Source organism: Ambystoma mexicanum, chromosome 11, assembly GCF_040938575.1.
Source record: "Ambystoma mexicanum isolate Mex_15411 chromosome 11, UKY_AmexF1_1, whole genome shotgun sequence".
NCBI lineage: Eukaryota > Metazoa > Chordata > Amphibia > Caudata > Ambystomatidae > Ambystoma > Ambystoma mexicanum.
The window spans coordinates 735,577,383-735,597,797 of NC_090934.1; the positions used below are offsets into that span (position 1 = coordinate 735,577,383).

Here is a 20,415-nt window from a genome sequence, read left to right on the forward strand (position 1 = left end):
AGATGGCCACTATACTCTTGGTCCAACCAAGAACCCATCATGACAGCCGGACATCCCTCAACCCACTATGTGTGCATCACACTAGAGTCTACCAGGGAGTGGCCCAGGGCTATAAAATCTACCCTCTGAGGGCCACTCCCTGCTTCCGGTTTATTCAGGTCCACAGAACAGCAGCATCATGGTTACTGAGTTACTGTAGCACATTCTCCAGACCCAGGACTTTCAACACGCATCAGAAAGAAAGAAAATCATCATAGACAGTCAGAGCAAACTGGCACTCCTGCTCGAGAACACTCACCAGGTGCTCCATCCCAATTGCCAGCACTTCTTCACCACTCTGTTCAGCATCCGCTTGGCTTGGCATGCGTTCCGGGAACCAGCGCCTGTGAAAGGAAGAGGAGACACATGCTAATACCCTGGAAACCGCAAAACATTGGAAGGAGAAACAGCACAACACCAAGGACATAGCAGAAAGGTAACAAACTGTGAATCGTAGGAAGAGTCTACAAGGACAACAACATTAAGAACAAAAACACTAACAAAGGCAAGGAACTTTTGGGGAGAGGAATGCTAGTTCCGGCACCAAGCATGTCGCAGCAGGTCTGGACAAGCAACTACCAGTGAAGGAACTGGTCACTGACGAAAACCACAGCAGAACACAACAAAGCATCAATCACACAAAAAATGTGAGCCTAGCCTCCCCCAGTTGCATGTAGTAGTAAGAGAATAGTGGGGAGGGGCAGTTCCCTTTCTCCTATGAACTTGCAGTCACTGCAAAGACCCTCCATTTGGGGAACTTTTACTACATCACATCCAGCGCATCCAGCTTCTCCTTCCCTAAACATGACAGTGTTTATACATATTATTCTGTACGGTTTTAGGGTAAGAGAGGTGTGGAACACACAACCCTACTTCCGGTCCAAGCACTTCCGCAGGGCATCAGGTAAGCGTTACACCGAGGTTCTGTGATGACACCATTGCACTCATTGCGGACACCCCATATGAATTACAGAAAGGTGCACAAATCCTCGAAATTCAGACTCAAGGGCAGAGAGCTGTGTCCTGGTCACATCATCTCTGGGCACCTGTGGTCAGGAGGAGATAATGAGGGAGCTGTGTTTGGACCATCTCGTGATTTGCCACTGGAGGAACGGAGGTGATGCCAATACATTTAGTACAATGTCAGGTACAGCTTGTGTGCACCATGGTATCTGGGTTAATGAAGAAGCCTGTTGTACTATTAAAGCAGAGTTGGCCTCACCAACTTAATTTGATCATATCTGCAACAGGAGGGTGCACTTCACGTGACAGTTTCATATTTACAAATCTATTGATAAGAACCCACCAATCAGATACCTGATTTTGATTGTGACGATGTAGGGGACCAGGTCTTTAGTGGAATTAATTTATATTAGATGTGGCCAATCGGTCCAGGGACCATAGGGGTGGATTATCATGTTCTATTGGATTATTCTGTACTCCTCATTTTGCATAGTATTGTTAATTTGCAGTTTTTTCTGCTATAAAAGATGTAATGTCTTCAGAGATGAGCTTTGTGTCAGTTTGGTTCTACTGGACTGTCAGAGACCCTTTTTGCATGTAATAAACCTGGTTTGTCTTTGGAAAGAGTTGCAGTGATTATTTTGACTCCTGGAGTGTTTTTATCTCTAAGTTTTTGGGCTACCATCCTTTCAGAGACTGCCATCATATAATCACATGGAGATGAAATGATACAGAATATGGGTGTTATAGGTTTCTGGTGGTTAGTGTTGGTATTGGATGAGAGAAAATCAGCCTAAATTCAAGTGGGAAATATTGAAGTAGATTTGCTAATGAATATAATCCTGTAAAATAAGAATAAGGAGTTTTATTAGGGAGCAGCCAGCATGGGGTGTTAGATAAAATCATCTTTGAAGACGATAAGTTTACTTTATACATTGCAATGTTCAAAATCTCATAATTTGTGGGTCTGGGTGGCCTTTTCCATGAAATCTGAAGAACATAGCCACAATGGTTGACAAATGTGTTAATCACAGTGTTCACTGCAAAACAGCTTAAGTGAAAAGGCTACAGCCCAGTAAACTCAAGGGTATTAAAGTGGTTCGTATTCGTGAAGTCCCCATCCGAATGTAACAAGCAATTTGTTGAATATTCCAGGCAAATCCTTTTGCTAGGCACATGCTCTCCCATCTGACTAGATGTATGAAATAACAATAATCTCTATAGCACAGTCCAATTTGCAAAAGAGTCTTTCATATTTTCTGAGGGGTCTAGCTTTTTTCTTTGCAGGCCACTATGCCACAGATAGAAGGGGATGACTCGTCGTATATTGCATTCATTGATTTGCAAAATGAACGATGCTGTGAAAAACCAAAATGCATGGGGAAGCCCTCTCTGTTTCATTAAATTAATGAAACGCCTGCATACCAATAATTGGGTGCAAATAAGATTCAATACTGGATGCAATCCTCATAGAAGGTTGAAAAATGTGGAGGATTAAACCAAGGTTAGCTCCTGGCAGCTATAGTTTCTTATTTATATAAACGTGGGCCTTCTGTTAGCGCTACAAAAAGGTCAGATAATTTCCACAGTAGTTGAGAACTAGCAGAATCTACAGATTCTCTAATTCAGATGCTCCAATAATGTTTTATCCCTCTGCAATTTATTTCCAAAGATCTTTTGGTATCACAGAATATCTTTTTTTAAAGTAAAAAACAACAAAGGATCTTTCATAGGTGATCCCTTTATTATGCTAACTCATATTTTTCACTGCTACCATTCAGTAACACTTAGGCCTCTTCCTCAAGCAGCACACTGCCTGAAGAAGATACCCATTGTCAGCTTGCCCACATCGTTGTGTGGGCGGACCCCCGTTGGGTCCCACAGGACATGAGGTCCCAGACGTGACGTCAAGGGAAGGGGAGGGACGAGGGAGGTTCGGCAGTTCCGCCGATGCGTTTAATAAAAGAGGTTGCATCACACCCCGGCTCCCGCGTATCATTCCTGCGCAAGCAGGGCCTTCTCCGAGGGGACGCTTCGGGAAGAAGCGGCACCTCAACACTGGTGACGAGCGGGCACGGACTCCCGCTGGCACCGTGCCGAGGTCTGCGGTCGAGCAGTTCAGCGCGTCAGCGCGCCTTGGGCACGACGGCCGACTCTACACGGCCCCGCCTCCCACATGACAAAGGCCTGGATTCCGCACACGGACGCCCCAGAATTATGGGAGCACTGACTACGGGCGGCCCCGCCTCCCGCGTGACAAAGCCCACGGGCGCCCCAAAATTACGAGAGCACTGACTACGGGCGGCCCCGCCTCCCGCGTGACAAAAGCACAAACTCTTCGCACGGCGCCCGCGAGAAGCTGTGCAGGCACGCCAAGGGGCAGCAAGAAACAGGAGAGTGGCGCCAGAGGATACCTTCCTCTCGCGCCAATCACGACCTCCCTCCCACGTGCGGCGTGTGGCTGCGCAGGCCAAGACATAAGGCCACACCGCAAGGAAGCTGTGAGGTGGGGAATATAATTCACCACACACAGCAGAAGGGCTGCTGCAGCTGCCCAAGCACAGCCCCAGGTGCCACAGCATATCGACACACGAACTCTCCACTGCAACGCAGTCATGTCGGACACGGCGACCACGCCGGCATCCTCCTCGGGAGGGGTAGGATCGGCGCCTGGAAATGCTGACACAGCACAGGACAACAGCCAGCATGCACACCAGGAGGGAGCAGCCCAAGTCATGCACATGCCCAACCCATTCGAAATCAGAGATACCTCTAATCTGGGGCCCAGATGGAACATATGGCTACGGGACTTCAAGTTCTACACAGGTGCCATAGGATTGACGGACGACACGAGGCTGAAAAACACACTGTTCATGGCAGTGGGACCAGCGGTAAAAGACATTGCGGGGAGCTGCTGAATGTAGAAACAGTTACATACGGGGAGCTACACGCCAAGCTGTCTGAATACTTTGCACCACATACAAACGTGGATTATGAGCGCCACATGTTCCACACAACAAGACAGGAAAAAGGGGAATCAATAGACAATTTAGTGATGCGCCTACGCATCAAACTGAAACATTGCGAATTCCATAGATACTCCAATGAAGAGGCGCTCAAGTCCCAAGTAATAGCCGGATGCCTCTCACAGCCTTTTCGTAAGCAGCTCCCACAGAAACAACGATCGCTAGAAGAAATCCTGGTGCTGGCCCGCACGGAAGCAGCGGTGGACTCGCAATTGGACAGCCTAGGAAAAGTGTCCATACAACAACACAGCGACAACACCGAGTTGATCAATAAACTATATACCCACCCGAATCAAGGCAACAAACATCCCGATGCCACATGTTTTAAATGTGGTTATGAATACCCACACACAGGGACATGCCCGGCTGTAGGGCAAAAGTGCGCCGCATGTGGGGGAATGGACCACTACAGGGCCATGTGTAAGAACGCCCCAACCCACACAACTCCCAAACATCGCTACCAAGAAAGGCGCCGGCCCACCCCACAGAGCCCGCCCAGACCTGCAGTGGACAGCGAAAGACGGTGCGCCAGGAACGAAGACAGCGACCGCAGAAGCCGTTACACACGTGAAGACAAACGCTCGTCAGAGGACACGAGACGATCACACAGGCGGCATTTTGTAAGATACGTTGAGACCAGATCCCCCACCAGTACTGACACTCCCTCGTCAGAAGAGGATCAGAGGAGGAAAGGGTACGTGTGGGCCCTACAGGACAACACGGCGGCCACCCAACACGGCCCCATTTTGACACTTCAAGTGAATGACACCCCACTGAAGTTTCTCATGGATACCGGAGCGACGGTCAACATTATTAGTGAAAGCGCTTATCAGTCTTTGACCACACAGCCGAAGATCAGAAAGGCCCCGGTAAACATATACCCCTATGGCTCCACGACACCCCTGCCATGCAAAGGCATGATCACCGCCAGATGCACACATAAAGGGCACTCCGCAAAGATCCCGCTGTACATCCTAGACACAGAAGCTAACAGCGGATGTATACTGAGCTTCCGGACAGCAGTAGACATGGGACTAGTACACATCTTGTACCAGCTGATGGCCCACAAGTACTTTACAAAACCGGACTCAATCGAACAATCATTCCCAAAACTCTTCACCGGCCTAGGCAAGCTGCGAAACCGGAAAGTACACCTCCACATTAACCCTCAGGTCAAACCAGTGGCCCAACACTATCGAGGCATTCCGTTTAATATCCAGAGACAGGTGGAAGAGGAGTTGGACAAACTCATCAAAATGAACGTTATAGAACCTGTATCGGGCCCGACGCCATGGGTATCGCCCATTGTCCCCGTCCCCAAGGAGTCACCAGAAGGATCCATACGTTTATGCGTAGATATGCGCAGAGCCAACACAGCCATCGAAAGGGAAAGGCATCAAGCGCCCAGGATCACGGACATGATTCACCTTCTTCATGGGGCGAGAGTCTTCTCCAAGTTAGACCTCACAAAAGGATACCACCAAATTGAAATTGCACCGGAATCCCGCTACATCACCACATTCGTCACTCATCTCGGCCTGTTTCAATAGAAAAGACTCGGCATATCCTCGGCCGCCGAGATCTTTCAGGAGGAGATTCACAAGGTCATCAGACACGTCCCCAACTGTCTGAACTATTCGGACGACGTCCTAGTCTACGGCAAATCACAAGAAGAACATGACCTAGCACTACACAGGGTATGCCAAGCACTGGACGACGCAGGGCTAACCTTAAACAAATCCAAGTGCGAGTTCTCGAAAGGATCTCTGAGGTTTTTCGGGCACATCTTCTCGGATAAAGGCATGAGACCCGACCTGGAAAAAGTAGAGGCCCTTAACTCGGCCACGTCCCCCGTGAACACCACCGACCTCAGGTCGTTTCTAGGACTGGCCAGCTATTGCTCCAGATACCTGAAAGACTACGCCACAGTCAGTAATCCCCTGCGCCTACTCACCCGGAAGGACACACCATTCACATGGTCGAAGGAGTGTCAAGCAGCGTTCGAAGCGATAAGGAAGGTCATCGCACAGGCAGAACACATGGCATACTTTGACGCCAGCCACGACACCGAACTAATAGTGGATGCCAGCCCGGTGGGACTCGGCGCCATATTGACCCAGAAAGATCCCAGGGAGCCACACATCACACACGTGGTGGCATACGCCAGCCTGACGGCCACGGAACAGGCATACTCACAGGCCGAAAAAGAGAGCCTCGCGGTCGTCTGGGCTTGTGAATACTTTCATCTCTTCCTGTTTGGCAAGGAGTTCACCATCATCACGGACCACCAGGCACTACTTACCATATACGGCAGCCCGAAGGCCAGGATGCCACCGAGAATTGCCAGATGGGGCCTACGCTTACAGGACTACAGTTTCCAAATACAGCACCGGCCAGGAAAGGAAGAAAACCCAGCGGATTACCTCTCCCGGCATCCCATGTCCACGACAGCGTCTCAACCGTCCATAGCGGACGCATACATAAATTACATCATACATCACCTGCAACCACTCCCAGTAGGGTGGCTGGAACTATCGATACAATCAGAGGCAGACCCAGCGCTGCGAATCGCCCGACACTGCCTACAGATGGACAAGACGACCCTCATGAAACATCAAGCCAGAGGTGAATCGGACACTACGAGGGAAGACATCAAGTGGCTGGACCAAGTCCGGGAAGAGCTGACCGTGGTAGAGGACAACATCATACTAAAGGGTTGCAAGGTCATCATCCCGAGAACGCTCCGGGAGAGGATAGTACACCTAGCGCATGAAGGACACAGAGGCGTAGTCGCCACAAAGCGCCTCCTCCGCCAGAAAGTCTGGTTCCCTCAACTTGATCGCTTGGTAGAAACCATCGTGGGAAGTTGCCACGTGTGTGCGCAAGTGGCACCCCCGCCACACCCAAACCCATTACAATCTTCACCGTTGCCAAACAAAGTGTGGGAAGAGCTAGCAGTAGACCTATTCGGACCACTGAACAACGGGACACATGTGGTCGTACTTATGGACGAACATTCAAGATACCCGGACGCTCAAATAGTAGAGAGCAGTGCCACATCATGCGTCATTCCAGCTCTTGACAGGATGCTCTCTGCCTATGGCATCCCAAAGATCATAAAGTCCGACAACGGTCCCACATTTATAAGTCAAGACTTTCAGCAATTCGCAAAGTACATGGGGTTTCAACATCGACGCATAACCCCCCGATGGCCACAGGCCAACGGTATGGTCGAGAGGTTCATGGCCAACATAAAGAGGACCCTCCAAATAGCCCATGTGCAAAACAAGCCATTCGAACAGGCCCTCAATCAGTTACTACGAGAATACAGGCACACGCCTCACAGCACGACGGGAGTGTGCCCCGCAGACCTGATGTTCCGAAGACCGATCACCACGCGACTTCCTGAAGACCCGAGACCACAAGATCTGACACCGCTAGAACAAGAAGCGCAAGCAAATGACACCGCGAGGAAAGCAAAGACGAAAGAGATCACAGACAGGAAAAGAAGAGCTCGGGAGAACATAATGCAACCAGGAGACGAAGTATGGCTCAGGCAACCCAAAAACCGGAAAGAAGAAGCCACCTTTGCACCCACGCCTCTGGTCGTGACACACAAGAAGGGCTCCATGGTCACAACACAAAGGGATGACCGCTCAACGGTAACCAGGAACAACTCGCATTTCAAACGAGTCATACTAACTCCAGCAGGTCAATGGACCTGGGACAGAGATAGCGATGAGGACAGACCACGCGAAGAAGCGTACCAAGGAGACGGGGAACAGTCAGAAGGCGAGGCGCCACTCCCCATACTCGCCAGGGACGGACCGACCCCGATCAAGACAACACGACCGCAGAGGAGTCGCATGAAGCCGACGCGACTCATCGAGGAGATAGGGTAAGAAGGGAGCCCCTCAACTCACATGTTAAAAAGGGGGGAGATGTCAGGTTGCCCACATCGTTGTGTGGGCGGATCCCCGTTGGGTCCCACAGGACATGACGTCCCGGACGTGACGTCAGGGGAAGGGGAGGGACAAGGGAGGTTCGGCAGTTCCGCCGATGCGTTTAATAAAAGAGGTTGCATCACACCCAGGCTCCGGCGTATCATTCCTGCGCAAGCAGGGCCTTCTCCAAGGGGACGCTTCGGGAAGAAGCGGCACCTCAACACCCATATGTTTATGAAAACTAGCAGACAGAAATGTATTTGTTTTATTCTGAGGTATGTTGCTTTTTCGACTTCAGTCCAATATGCCAGTGACACAAGCGGCTGCCTTGTAGTATTTACAGGTGCTGTAGGAAAATCTGGATGCATGAGGAATTCCTCCTGGTGTATTGAAATAAATGCACGGGTTGTACTGCAATATGTGGCTATGAATAAGATTAAACACGGGGGGCAACCCATCATGGACAAATGAAATATTTGGGGGATTAAAATATGGATGTGCCCTGAAGCTATATTATGAAATCTTTAATCTCATGACCTTCCATTAGCCCTGAAAAATATAGATGATTCCCACTGAGATTGTGAACACACATACTTTCCAATGCAGATGATCCAACAATATTTGATCATACTGCAATTTTGCACCAAAGACCATTTGTATGCCTTAGGAAATTATTGCTGTTTATTAAAGATAAAAAACACACAAAATGTTGCACTTAAAATCCATGTATTATGCCAACTCCTATTCTTAACTTCCAGCTTTCAAGACCATACTGGTTTCCTCTTCAGGCAGTGTACTGCCAAGGGAAAGACCCATGTGCTTTGGAAAGCTAGCAAACATAAAATAGTCAAGCTAACAAAGGCATCAACTCCATAAGATCGTGTGTTATTTTTAGATTTTCTTTTAAAAAAAACAATAACCTGCACTATTTGTTTGACTATTTCAACTTCTCTTTTAGATAATCATATGGAATGGAACAACCTATTCATTAATACAAATCAAACCTACAAAAGAGTGGACAAGGCCAAAATGCATTTTGCATGGATTCTGGCTATGACCATGTTGTAATGCAAAAGGGATTAGCTATATCTGGGGTTCTTATTTGATAACAGGACAACATGCAGAACTCCATGGAAAGCAAAGGTGTCTCAAGCAAAATCTCCAACAAGAACCCTGATCAAATTTGCTAATAAGAATTGAGTCATGGCAGATGAATAGTTAGTGAAGCATATTAGGGTAGGGATGCTGCTCCTATCTTGCCTGAAGCTGAAGCAAATTGCCTGGAGAAATATTCTAGACGAGATGGAAGAAACATTTCAGATAAAGGCTTGGGCATTGAGATAGTTAGCATCCATTCTCTTACTATTTCAGTATAAAGGGTTTCATTTTCTGAAACTGTGTGCCATGCAAATATATCTGAATTTTATGAGAAGGTTAGAAACAATCATAGTAGAATAAATATTAGTGTATTAAGCCTAGTGTTACCTGATAGGCTAGAATTTAATTGTTGAAGCATCCTCCTTATAAGTATGATATGATATGATATGAAATTTATAATGCGCCTATACACAGGTGTTGGATTGCAAACACAATTCCGGTCTCGTATATTGATGGGAGAAATGTAGCACAAGGTAGTCTAGTATGTGCTTAAGAAGAGGGTGAAGTTGATGTTGTGACAGGAAGAAGCAGCACTTGATTTAACTTATTGAGCTAAATAAAGTTTCTTTTAAGGAGTATGTGAGGTGCCTAAAGGCAATACAGCCGTACCTAAAAAAAAAAGTGCACATAGAGACATAAGACGATCCTGTAAAGTAATTGGATTTCACCACCAGCTTCCTTTGCTGGAAATTGAAGTCGCCTGGATGTAGATGTAAAGGTGTCTGAGGCGTTGTTGGTTGTGTTGAACTGATAGTTTGGCCCTCTGATGGGGTAACATCAAATGAAGGTATGCAGCTACTAATGAATGCATCTCATGTATCTACTGGTAATACTGAGTGATTATAATTATAATTGTACTTTTCTTTTAATAGTAGTAGTAATTACACGTACTAGTAATTCAATGTACTAATGCTGTAATAGAAACACTGGGCAGAATTCATTATTGATAACAAAGAAAATTATGAAAAATCTGAATGTAATATACATGATTCATATTATTGGACCTATTGTAAATACACATGTTGTATGGATATTGTAAGGAATATCTTGAGCAATAGTGTCTAAAGTGTTATAGTTTGTGAAGTGTTAATGGTTGAGTGTGAATTGAAATACATTTGAAAAACTAACAAGTCATCCTGGGAAACCAAAGTAAATTGACGCAGTGACTGGACAGATTGCCTATCAACGGTATGATTTGATGAACATATTGCTTTTTATACATCAACTAGAGATTCTGCAAAGAAATATCCATGTTTTTGATTATTTACACAGTGCAAATGAACTATAGCAGACATGTATGGATACTAAAATGAAACCAGGTCTCCCTTATCATATTGGACATAGAGTGATGTTTAGTGCACAGGACCTCTACTGTTCTATAAGAAATTGTAACCTTGCATTGTGTCTTTTTCCATAATGAAAATTGTTAACTGTGGGGGCATGGTAATTTAGATGCTTCACCATGTGCCTCTGATGTGCGGAAGATTTGAGATTCCTAAATATGTCAGGATGTTTTGTACTAAGTGAAAAATGAATGTTTGGTATGTTATGAATGATCATTCTTGTATAATAAAATGTAACCTTTGGCATCATGACAAGGTCAGAGAATAAGGGCCTGATTTACAAAAAATGTTTTAACATGGGAACGTCCCATCGAAAATGTTTTTGTAAATTAGACCCCAAGTATTTCACCGGGACCCCATGATGCTGGAAGATAGACAGCGGGAGGAAGGCCCCTTTTCTGTAGCATGAAGGTTTTGGGGTTGTATCCGGTAAGAAGTGTGAGTTGTATTGCATCTGCATTATCCTATGATAGTATGCTCTTCTTCTTATTATTCGTGCTGGAGTTTTAGCGATGCACCTGGCATGACTGGCTGTGCTGAAAGTCCCACAGGGCTTTCTGTATTAAGGGTAGGGTGGCAGCCCTGATGCATGCTTGACTGGATGTGTCCGAATTGTAGCTTGACAGTTCTGTGGCATGAGGGGCAAACCCCACCCACATTACTCCAGGGTTTAACCTGCCTTTCTGGTCACTGCATAGCTTGTGTTCACAGCTGTTCCTGGAGCTTATGGAGGGTACATATTTATATGAAAAATATCTTCAAGCATGTGGCTTTATCGCACAGGCTCTTCTGGGAGGGTGTCTAAATCTTGAAATGTGTATAATTCGTTGGGCAGCATCTAAAGTTGTTACATGTCAGGTGCGAAATAGTCAAACATCATATTGGATTCTGGTTTTCGTATTTCTGTATGTATAAATTGTGCAGAAATGAAAAATGGCATTTGCTAAAACTGCCCAGAAATACAACAGATGGGTTGAGAGCATTGTTTGAGCATATATTAGTAGGTGGGTGAGAAATGTGGCCAGTAGCATACTAACCTTTGAATTTTCACACTGATCAGTGATTTGTTATACAGATTGTTGTTATGTGGAAGAGGAAAACGAATGTACTTATGCTCGTCTTTATGTATATAAATGCAAAACTAGCCACTGAGTATTGGAGCAGTGAGCAGAATAGGAGAATAATAGATAGGGAAAGCCCCAGTAAGTTCCAGGGGAGGGGTTGCCAATTAAAAGGTTAATTCCATTGCACCAGGTTCACTTATTAGATCTCTGGAGATCCTTTCAGAATCGGGACACACATGCTCAAATTCTGGAAGAGTTCCCTCTTTCTTTCATCCACATACAGTTGATATGATTTGCAGCATTTTAATACTCCTCCGTTATATTATGGGGAGACCTGTCCCAGGACTCAACATGGTGCAGGGCCAACATGTAGTGAAAGTCTGGCAGTGTAATCAAGTGGCGTATGCAGCTTGCTAGGCAACAAGCAGATAATTGATGTTGGCTCACACATGTAGGAATTAAACACTTGTGGTTGTCAATGAAGCAATGATTCGTTTATGACAAATCTTCTGTATTTTTTCAGTGTCATATTGTGGAAGTACTTTTGAAAAACTTGTATAACGTTTATAAAAACTTTAAGTATCAAATTACATTGCACATAAACATGTTCAATAGAATTTCCCAAATATTTCCTAATATGTGATAAAAAAGGCACATGATATTAAAAAAGTAAACACTAAGATAGAGGAGAGCATTGCTCATATCCTCAAACAACAATTTTACAATCAAACATCATGCCTTGACAGCCTCAATGGTTATTGTATTATGGTGCCTAAATACAAAAGGTAAAACACTCAGTTGTAAAAACTATTTCAGGGCCGTATTTATTTTCAGCCAAGGCCTGTGCAAATATTGCTCGGTTGCAAAGACAACACAGGAAGACACTGGTTGTCTAAGAAACCGTACTGTTTCCGCTACACAACTGACTCCTGCAGCCATAAGAGTTGGTCTCAAAATACAATTTTCTCACGGTTATTTTGCTGGGACAGATCAATAAAAAATGTGTCAGGGTTTTGCAATCTGACCCACACATGGGACACTACCCCCACCCCACCTGCATTGTTCCAAAATTTTGTGAATGAGGCTACTGGGAATATTCCCAGCCTCATTCATAAATACAGGGATCTTTCATACGCTGGGTGAATTAAATCTAGGTACCTCTGGGCCTTTGATTTGTCTCTGGCAGATTTTTTTAGATCCATAACAGACCGTTGTGAACAGGCGATAGGGTTTTCCCAGAGTTTGTTGGCTTCAAGGGCATGCAAAGTGTTCTTAACATGGACCACCCAGCTCAATCTTTTACCTCCCTCCATGGCCATTAGGTACGACAACACGCCCTGATAACTCTCCAGCCTCTCGTTCTGCCACAATTTTAACCAATACAGAACAGGTTTGAGGGCCAACTGGGATGACACTGGATCAAGATCAAGCTCTAAATATACCAGCAGTGATGGAGCACTTTCAGGAAGTATAAGCAGTTTTTTCAAAAACGTGGGTTCGCAAAGTTCCAGTTTCACAGGGGCAGCATGACCCCATTTATCCGAACCATAAAGAGCTGCGGGAAGGGCTTAGTTTTATAAAGGTTAAGGGCTGGTGAAACTGTTCCACTCTCATGCCATATGTGGAAAGATCTAATGACCCCACTATATTTCCCCAGTGTTATTCCTGACTTTTCCACCTCGGAATTCCAGCCACAAGTCTTGTGGAAGCGGACTCCCAAGTAGTCGAAGAACCTGACCTGCTGCATAGGAACACCATTCACCTCTATAGTCAAGGCACTAGTGTTTGCAAACCATGGTTTAAAAAACATTACTTTGGATTTTTCTGTATTTACCTCAAAACACAGCTCTTTGAATTTTGATAAGCAAACATTCAATAATTTGTTCAGGCCCTCGGGTGTAGTGGAAACAAGAACCGCATCATCTGCATAAACCATTGCAGGACATTTCTGATAGTTAATTTTGGGGCTGTCCTGGAATTCTCTCATCAAAACATCTTTAATTTCCTGTATATATACATTAAAAAGTAGACGAGCAAGCACAAACCCCTGTCTGGCACCTTTATTAGCCTTAAACGAGTGCGTCTCCTCACCCCCAAGGCCATAACGTATGGTTGCCAATGAGTTTGTATATAGTGTCCTAACTATCGAGACCAAGGGAGAGGGAGCTTTTCTAGCTAGCAAAAACTTCCATTAGGCTTCTCTAGAAACAGAATCGAAAGTCATACGTAGATATAAAAAAGCTGTATATAATTTTCAATTTTGCAAAACTAGGTGCTTTTGAATCAACAAATATAACATAAAACACTGATCAATCATCCTCCGATTTTTCCTGAAGCCCGCCCTGAGATCGATAATCACATTATTTAAGTCTGCCCATTCCTGGAGGTGGCTAAAATGATCTTGCTAAGCGTTTTCCGTGCTCTATCCAGCAACGATATTGGATGGTAATTGGCAAGGCTTTCCCTGCTACCCTTCTTATACACTGGTATAAAGACCACGAGGGGGGCACTGAAATAAACACAATAATTGAGTTAAAGAGTTTACAGAGGGTCAGTGACCACCCTCCTACCTAATCTTTAAACAAGTCTGATGGGATCCAGGTGCCTTCACACTTCTTTGTGCCCTAAGATATTTCTCTACTTCTTGAACAGATATAATCAGAGTTCCCTGGGATAGAGCTAAGGCCTCATCAATCTTCGGCCCCATTGTTAGATTCTCTTGTACCATTTTATACAAGTTTGAGAAGTGGAGATGCCAGTCATCTGCGCTGATACTACAGTGGGGCATTAGTTCTCCCTTAAACTCCCAGTCTGTGACCAGCTTCCAGAATAATATATTATCCCCACTCTCAAGTGTGTTGCAGCAAGCCCACCATTGGTCCTGGACAAATGCTCTTTCCTAGACTTTTATATTCTGATTTTAAAGTGCACAATTTGTATCTATCTACTCCCAGGACTGCACGGTCACAAATCATAATTTTTGTCTTTGCTTCCCTGCATGAGTGATCATACCAGCCTGATCATACCCAGCCTATCTGAATAAGTGTCTTCCTCTTTACTACCAGTGCTGGGAGTGTTATATGTGGGATCAGGTTACCCTTAAGCTTCTCAAATTCACTAAGGATCTCATTATCCAAGGTTCCTTCTCTGCTGAGGGTTGCCAAATTGGCCAAGATAGCATTATAAATAGGCTTGAGTTCCTGATCCATCTGATTGGTTTATGGGCATGACCCAAAATACTAATTGGCTGGGCATTATTAGGCTCCTGGTTATTTCCTGAACCTAACTAGCCAACTTGAATTTTTATTACTAGAGGATAATGGTCACTTTCAATTCACACCCAGACCTTAAAATCACTCACCCATGCCCAATCATTCCCCTAAATCAAGATGCAATCTATTAGAGAATCTCTGTTAATTACCCTAAATGTTTTAGACATGGGATGGTCATTCTGAAGCCACCTGTTACATGCCCTAAAATTTAAATTATACAGAGACCAGGCCATGTCTATCGCTAGAGGATGGGCCTTCCTAGTGGGGTCTGCCATTAAGACAGCAATGTCCCAGGATGTGTCCTGGTCTGCCCAGGGTCCCTCTAATGCACCTAATGGCTCAATTTGAAGATTAAGATCCCATGACAAGATAATGCTATTTTCCTCCAGGCTTCCAAAGGACCTGGAGTCAATTATTCCCTGCAGCTTCTCCAACAGTTCCATTATGCGTGGGCCTGTTGTAAACATTAAACAAATACAAGGCTTTTCTCTCTCCGGTTTTCACTGATTGGAGCTGTAGGCCCATCCAATGAATTGGCTGATTAGTGATCTTTCACCCTAGATAAACATCCACCCGTGCCAAGAGTCACCCACTTGGCCTTCCCTTGGGCCACTTTATTGCAGGGACACAAAAGGTTTTGTAGCCCTGGAGTGGAACTGAAGTGCATTCCCATGTCTCTTGTAATAGAATCACCTGGTGCCCGCGTAGATAGGAGCACTAGTCTGTATCTTCCAAGAGTCTAACCAATCCCGCTACATCCATGATAGAAGGGTGAAGTCAGACATCCTGGCTGGGATACTCAGATCTCCAGCCAGTCATCAAGCAGCCATCTTTAAAATTAAGCCCTCCCTTCTACGACCCAAAGCCATTCCCCTGGTCCTCTCCTCTTCACTTGGCCTGCCCAAAGTGTCCTGCACCCACCACTCTGAACTGTTTTGAAATGTTTCAACAGACTTCAGGGCTATCCTTATATTGTCAGGTAGGTCCTAAGGTCAATTCCTAAACTCCCCTCCACCAGATCCCAGGAACGCAAGCATACCCGGATCTAATCTAATCCAGTCAGGAGGATAGAGCCTCTGGAACACTTCACAATGTAATCTCTTATTATGTATAAACATCCCCCTACTATGCCGGAACTAATGGGTACATTTGTTTATCAAAGCCTCCTGATCTTCGTATGTTCTAAGGGTTAGTCGAGAGGCATTAACCATAACAACGGAATGACAACCTTTGCAGGCCATACCACTTCCTCCAGCCCTTTCAGACTGATGTAACAGAGAGGCTCCTAAATGGGTGAGATTTGAACCTGCCAGTGGAGGGAAATGTTCATTGTACAGCCTCCTGTCAAGAAGGGAAGGGCCCATGGGGATTCTGACACTTGGGAACAACTGCCCTGTATAGATGTTATATCCTGGTATTGGGATAGGTGTGGGGCCCCTAATGTTCTCCTTTGTCCTGTCTTTTCATTCATAAAAGGGTCTAAGTTTAAAAGCTTCTATATCCCCACCAATTTTTTGAACTTTTTCCTGCATGCTTATTGAGTCTATCCCTTCCTTAATCTCTCTGATCTCTTTTATGCTCTCTATAAAATCTTTTATGTCGGAGAACATTTCTTCTGAGGCTGGCGTCACTCTACTAGATGCAGAGCCCCAATCAATGTGAGCTGGTGGAAGAAGTCTGTGTCCCTCAGTCTCTGTATTTTTTCACAGTTAAATTGTATGTTTTTAAGGATTTGTGTCCAGGAGCTGATGATCATATTGGACCTTTACATTTTTCTTGGCTCCATTTTGCTCCCCCTGACTGGGGGAGCCTTCCCCTGTTTATATCCCAGCCCTTCTGATACAAGAGGGTCAAATCTATTTGCACGGAACAAATGGGGTTAATTTCCATTGTCCCTTTATCCTGTATATGGCCAATTTCACTTTATCTTTCTGCTTCCCCTTCATTGCCTCTTATATTCACTTTATTTGATCCCTGCTGTGATACTAATTTCGGGCCCACTGATCATACTGTGGATGGAGCTCCTGTCAGTTAGGAGTAGATCTCCACTATACTGCCACAGAACACCCTCCTCCCCTTGACCTAGGGTCCACTGCAGGGAACACATCATTTTCCCCCTCCTCACGCCCCTGTTTTTGACTGCTTTCAAAGGGTGCCAACTGGTCCTCCTTTGGGCCTCGTTATTCCCAGTTCTACCTTCTGGTACTGACAAGTCACAGGGCTCGATAAAATCTATCAAGTCCCTTTCCCCATGTGTGACAGAATCTATAACACAGTTCGAGACATTGGGTTCAATTTTAACATGTACTGCTTTTGTCGCAGTCCATACAATTCCCTCTTGGCTCCCACCTGTTATTGGTGGCACATTCTTTTTTGATTTTTTTTACCATCAATGTCAAAAGGAAAACCTTGTATTTCGGTGATCCGAGAATTCACCTTATGGATTGGTTTAAGCATCCTACCTACCTTATTTCTGCTAGACCCTGGCGACAAGGCTGTTTCTGCTTTCCGCTTTACCAAAATGAGATATAGTCAATACTGACTAAGAAAACAGTGGGCCCTACTACATCAATCAAGTCACAGAATAACAAAATGCTAAAGACAGATAGTGGCCAAAATACCTAGGCAGGCCTAGTCCCCCACTAAGCGCGGTTAATAGATTCTGTGACAAAAATATCAAAATATGGTGAGAATTGTTAAAATCAATACAGGGTTATTAAATATCCCACAAGCAGTGAACTACAAATATACAAATAACCAGCATATAAAATCCCTATATATGAATATATCGAGCATGTGGTGTAAAATGTCAAGTGCAAAAAGCATCCACAATATATCCACGTTAATTTCTAGGTGGTTTTTCAATCACCACCAGAGTCATATGGACCGTTTCTTGAAAGCACAATTTGTGGGTGGCACACCCGACCGGTTCAAGGGGCACCCCGGAGTCTGATTATCCTGAACAGAGACTCTGTTGCCCTGTTAAGAAATGCTGTCCAGACAAGCATAACTCTTTAGTGAGGTTTATTTAGTCAGCGACATGGTGACAGCAGGCACTGCCTTGAGCAGCAGGCACCAACTGACTCCATATGGAATCTCCTTAAGAAAACAACACTCTAAGAAGAACCATGACATCATAAAGGAACAGCACACACATTTGACAGTATGTAAATGATTGTACACCAAACTGGATTAATAAACCTTGTCATAGCCTGGCGCATATTAACAGAAGTAAATAGATTAATTAACTGAGTGAGACAATACCCCAACATGCCCCTAAATATACAAGAAAAACAAATAAAATTACAGAGGCGCATGCAGTTTTTGCTACGTTGGGCTGGATATTACAGAGGTTCCTCAAGCCCTCACATCAGTACCTCCTTTTTAAATTACAGGCGCCTTCACCCAAATACCAGGAGATATCCACTGTCTGCAGCAGTGTCTCAGGCTATGGCCAGCTGGCGCGTCTCCAAATGGCTGTTCAGTACGAACACCCAACGAACAGCAACAAACAGCAACTTCTGAGGCCAGATTATGCAAGATTTGCACTGGTGCTAAAAACTGAGCAAACGCTTTGATAATGCAAACAGATTTTGCCACAATCCATATTATCTAAAAACGTTTGCACTAGGGCAAAAATTAATCAGGCTATTTTTTGCAGAATACTTGCTGCATAGCATACAACAAAAGGCGTCTACTACATTTCTTTTCATGTTAAGCGGCAAACATAGCAAATAAGACCGCCTGATCCAATTTCCCCGGTGAGAACATAACGATTTGGGGCTAAACTTGTTCTCGCCATTCACTATTAGCAGAGCGGCAAAATTGGTGCTAAATTCATTTGCTCCACTTTTTTTGCGCCAGGGCAAAGCTTTGATAATCTGGCCCCAGGCTCTTCCTGCGGCACTTTGTTCTCGACACAGAGCTCGCAGAAAACCTACTCTCCGTTCAACACAACAGCCACAGGACAGCTGCAGCCCTTTCCCTGCAGAAGTATTTGGAAAGGAAGCGTGCTCAGGGCACTGCAATTTGAGACACCGTGCTGGTACAGGAACATTACATTATCTGGAATAGAACATCTTGTTGGTTATATTTGCATATCACTGTGGGCATCACAGATCCGTTGGATTGATACCCTGCTCACCCTGTGGGTGAGTTTACTGCAGATGACACATGAGTTTATTTAGCTGGAAGCTTTGCTCTGAAATTCATAAATACGTTGTAGGTTCAACTCAGGCCACAGTAACCTTCTCTTGGGTATAATTGTTTGATTTGAATTTGTGATTTGTAGTTATTTGCTGGGTTAGCCAGATTCATTGTTTTTTTCCACACGAAGTCCCTTAAGCCCCATCGTGAATGAACAAAGCCAGTGTACCAAAAAAAGGAGTGGAACTGTGACCCCAGCGGGGAACATAGTAGGCAGGAAGGGAGCCCCGTGCATCACATTTTTCAAGGGTTGCAGTCTTGAGTTGAAACAGATTTCAATTTAGATGTAACTGCCATTCGGTAGTACAATGGAGAAGTGTGCTTTAATTTCACAAAGAACATTTCCGAAATGGTGAAAATGGTTGCAAAAAGTAGTGGAACTGTTAACAGTAAAAAAATAAAAGTAGTGGAACACCGCTCCCGACCATTCCCACTCACTTCTACCACTGAACAAAGCTCTTGAAGTGTGTATTCTAGATGCCAGCTTTGGGGGGTCACCTTTAAGCTATCTGTGCATGAGCTCTGACACCAAATGGCACCCGCCTTTCATCACTACAGTAGGATTCAGCTGAAGGGGAAATACAGCTGTGCCAGGTCAGGCACCAAGGCTATGGATGCAGGGATTGTGTGGGGGCTGTGGGGGACAGAAGGGGCGGACTAACTGCTCAGGGTCCTTCTGGCTGATCGCTGGGGAATACAGCCCACATCTGCCTTCTTGATAGACACCTTGGGCAAAGTTTGCACCAGCAGACGAAGAGATGGCCTCTATTGCTTCCTGCAAAGAGGCTAACACGCTAATCAGGCCTGGAATAATAGTTGTGCACCTGACTGAGCAAAGGTGCAATATCTATGGCACTATTTCTAGCACATATCTGAGGTAATTCATTGAATTATCCAGTACATTGAAGTTTGTAATTTAAATGAAGGTATCATTGTGAAGAGTACTTTACAGAGTATGGAAGCAGAATACATGCATACATTTAACACATAAACAACTGTGAAAAACCTGAGAATGGCAGGCAATGATTTTATAACATGTTTATGCGAACATAGTGCTACTGTCTCCAGAATACAATTCTAAATGCAGGTGTTATCGTAGGTAAATGTTGCAGATGTGTTAATGGCATGCTATGCCATGCATGATTCTAGCTTTATACATTGGATAGATAGTTGCTGGTATATGCTGAAGTATTGATTTTCATTGAATTAATATAGTGATTTATGATTGACTTTGCCGAAGCTCTGAATAAGGCCATGTTCTTTGTATAGTATTTCAATGTAGACTAGTTAATGGCCAATTTGTAGCAGCGCAGACTCGTACCCCCCACCTACACCAAACATCAGTAGATTCGGCTTGAGTGTGGAAACTCATTCTAGCCTTATTTATCAATAGTTTGCTG

The 20,415-nt window shown here is 44.8% G+C and overlaps 1 long non-coding RNA gene across 1 annotated transcript in view; it reads right to left on the reverse strand.

The window, feature by feature from the left end:
• Window positions 1-304: 304 nt before the first annotated feature.
• LOC138504770 (uncharacterized) overlaps window positions 305-20,415 on the reverse strand; it is a 145,666-nt gene continuing 125,555 nt past the window's right edge. Inside the window, exon 3 of the long non-coding RNA XR_011279959.1 lies at window positions 305-383. This is a non-coding gene — a long non-coding RNA (uncharacterized lncRNA). The remainder of the gene's footprint in view (window positions 384-20,415) is intronic.